The sequence below is a fragment of the Cryptomeria japonica genome, chromosome 8 (assembly GCF_030272615.1).
Source record: "Cryptomeria japonica chromosome 8, Sugi_1.0, whole genome shotgun sequence".
NCBI classification, from domain to species: Eukaryota; Viridiplantae; Streptophyta; class Pinopsida; order Cupressales; family Cupressaceae; genus Cryptomeria; species Cryptomeria japonica.
The window spans coordinates 391973715-391977922 of NC_081412.1; positions in this window are offsets into that span (position 1 = coordinate 391973715).

Sequence of the window (4208 nt, forward strand, 5' to 3'; positions counted from 1 at the left end):
GGATGATGCACAATGGTTTATGTAAATTGATTCAAATCCTAAGAATATCAAGGAAAGTATAGCATCTGCTACTCAAACTCTGGACCTTGGGATTATTAGGTCTACTGCTCATCCAAATGGTGACCACTACATGGCAGACCTAATTGCAATACAACAATATAAATTAGGGGAGATAAAGGGGGTAGGGAGAGAGAAAGAGTGGGGAGGGAGAGAAGAAGAGTGAGAGGGATGGGGTGTGGAGGAAGGGAGAGAGGGGGAGCATGCTGGTTTGTTATTCTTTTAAGCATTATCGAAACTGCTTTTTATATTGTAATAATGGTTCATCTTGCCACCTTAGGATACCGTATGATCCCTTAGGAAGTCATATGCTCCTAGAGGGTCATGTGGTGTTATGTGTAGTCATATAATGTCCTATGACCCCTTAGGACACCATATGACCCCTTGGGTGTCATTATGGGTCATGTAATGTGTCCTTAGGGGTCATATTGTGTCCTACCACCCTTTAAGACACCATATGACCCCTTAAGACACCATATGATGTCGTTATGAGTCGTATGGTGTTCTAAGGGATCATATGGTGTCCTATGACCCCTTAGGACATTGTATGACCCCTTAGGATATCATATGCCCCTAAAGGGTCATGTTGTGTTATGTGGGGTCTAGGAGAGAGAGAGAGAGAGAGAGAGAGAGAGAGGAGGGGAGGAAGGTTGGGAGGGAGATGAGGGGAGAGGAAGACATGTCACATGATGTCATTAGTGGTCATGTGGGGTCCTAATTGAGCCACACATGTGTTACAACACCATATGACCCCTTAAGACACCATTTGACCCCTTGAGATATCATACATGGTCCGAAGAGGTCATTAGGTGTTATGTGGGGTCCAGAGAGAGAGAGAGAGGAATACAATACAATACAATAAGATATCAAAAGACAATATATATGTGTGTGTGCGTGTGTGTGTGTGTGTGTGTGCATACACATATGCATATTATACACACAATATCAAAAGGAAATACACATACATACACACATATGTGTGTGTATATATACATATATATTATATATTATTTTATATATATATATATATGTATATTATACGTGAAATATCATATTTTACATCTTATACATATACATATATGTATGCACACAGCCACATTTTAAACATAGGTAGCAGCACGTACACATTGTTTTAGCTTTAACACCACGTACGCACTGCTTATTGTAAAGACACCCTGTAAGCGGTTTTGTTTTAAAAATAGCTCGTACGTGTTGTTTATAGTACAAGGAGCCCATACATGCTTTTTATTGTTTAGGCTTGTCAATAGGCCTAGATGACAAAGCTACAGGTTGGAAGTTTGATTTCCCTCCATTTCCCTCCATTTTGACATGTTTTGTTTTACCAACCTAGTTTCTCGACTTTGTCATCATCAGGTTTACACTTCATCAAGTGGGTATTTCTAAAATTTCCACCATATTTTCACCCATCTTCTAAGCTTTCTAACCATATGATTTTTTTAAAATTTGAACAACAATAACATATTATTATTGAATTTCTTTTACCAGTGTCTCCATAGTTCTCAGAGACATACGTATGCCATTTGTTTTATAACTTTTGATCTACTTATCCAAATTTAAAAAAAATTATATATTATTGTAGTTCACTTGATTCTTTACAAAAAAAAATTTTAAAAAATGTATTTTTGATTGTTTTGGTACAAGTTATGCTTCGTGCATGAATAGGTACCTGATTTTCAAGATGTGCTCAATTAGAAAAATCATAAAAACAAAAATATTCAACAAAAAATACACAACTTCTAGTGCTCACTCTTACCTATCTTTCTGCCAAAGGATTTTTCAAAATACTAAATCTAACTATGACTTTTTTCATGTGCATGTCATACACTATGTTATGTTTTTCAGAAAAAATTAGGGTCTATTTTTTGTGCGCGAAGGATTTGACCCTCTTAATTATCCAATTTTTAAAAAGTTTAGTAGTTTGGAAACTAGATTTAGAGTAATATAATATTTGTTCTTTTGTTATCTTCATATCTTGAGTGGATGACTTTCAACTTTCGCCTCCAAGTTCAGGTTCACCTGATTTTAGAAAAAAAAAGTGTCCACTTATACCCCCCTTTTTGCACACCATCTTTGTGCACTTACGGAGAGGTAAACCTAGATATCACTTGTTGTGAAAAGAAGAAGAAGAAGGTGCATCAATAGATTAATAATTAATGTCATCTGATTGATAAATTTGTTGTATCTTATCCCTCAAGGCCTTACATTTACTTGTGGAATAGACAAGCACTTGATGGTATGCACAGAAAGAATGTTTTACTCTATCATCCTTATGAAACTTCTTATGTGTAGGAGGAGGAAGAGTAATCAAGCAGGATTTAAGAAGTCTCAATAAAATAAGATCATGATTAGATAAAAGATGAGAAGTAGGAAGCAATCCTTTCTCTTGTGGATAAAATTTTGACTGCTAACAAGAAGAAGAAGGCATAGAATCATTAGACAATGGAGGGGATGAAGACAAAGGAGAAGCTTTGTAACTTAAACCCATTGTAAAAGAGCATAGTTTTGATTCCAAGGGGACCTTAACTCCTTTACCCATGTGCCCAAGACCATTTCCTTTGTATCCATACTTGGAAGCAATATTGGACCCTAAACCATAATGTGATTGCAACTCCTCCCAAGGGGAGGATAATCTTTAATGGTATAGCCAATGGTGTTCACATGATCTCGCAATACAGAAGAATAATCATCTTTGATAGCAGGTGTGAATGATACTTTTGGAATGTTAAGGTGGATAGGATTGACTTTGTATTCTCCAATGAAGAAGCTTGTAAATTCTAAGGAGCCCCAATCATCACCAGTAAATGCATTTAATTGAGAAGAAGGAGATGGAGTAGGAGTAGACTTAGAAATTTCTATTTTAGGTGGATCTTCATTAGGGACAACCTTGTCATGCATTTCCTCTTTAGGAGGGTCCATGGGAATAGTTGTCGGCATATTAGAAGATAAAGATGGAATATAGTTCTTAAAGGTAGGTGTAACTGTGGTATGACCAACTACTGTGATTTGACAAAAGTGCATAGCATCAGGATTAGCCATGATTGTAACTACAAGATTGTTAGAAACAAACTTAATAGAACTGTAAAGGGTACAATTGACCACTCCTGAAGCATGAATCCAAGGTATACCCAAGAGAAGATGGTAAAGGCCCTAGCATAACATACACCAAGGTTGGAATAGTAACTGGTCCAATATTTATAGGAAAAGTAACAGTGCCCAAAGTGGTTTTACCAGTATTATCAAAACCATAGATGAACATAGAAGATGTTGAAAGATAATTTGAATTCACTTTGATTTTGGGCAATAGGTCTAGACTGCAAATATTAAGTGTTGAGCCAGTATCAATGAGAGTCTGTCTAATACCAACATCATTAATATAAACGATTACCATTAATGGATCTACTTGATTTTCTACTTCGAGAGGCGGGAGTTCATGTGGATAGAATATAATATTTGTTGAATCTACACAAATATGATCTATCAATGCATTCACATCTGAAGGCCTATAGAAGAAGGCATTAAGATCTTCCGAAGAGCTTCCTGAAGCATACCTTGATAAAATGGAGCATTCTAAAGAAAATTACAAAGTGAGATCTTAATGGGAGGAACACAAAGGTGCTCAATAAGATCGTAATCACTAGGTTTCTTAACTGAAGGCTTAGGTGCTTGAGGAAGATTTGGTTGAGAAGGTGGTAAAGAAGTATTTAAATGATGAACATTTTGCTTATTTCTATGAGTGTTATAAGTCACACAAATGATTGGTCTCTTAAGTCTACCAGGGGCAGCAGAGACTACAATAATATTTATAAACTCGGTACAACTTGTAGAAGAATTAGTTGAAGGAACTTTCTTAACATCGACCTATGGGAGATGTGAGATGAGATTCATCAGTCACTAATGCATCAGCTCTAGAAGAGAGTACATTGGAATGAAGAGATGGTAGAGTAACATTAAGAAAGGTATCAATAATTCCATCCTCTTACAACAAAATATCTTCGAAGACTAAAGAATTTTTACAAGAGGAATCAAAGACATAGAGTGACATAGGCAAAGCCAAGTCACCATCACATGGATGAAAAGGAACATCATTAGTACTTTGAATAAAATTAGAAATAGAACTAATAAAAGAAGAT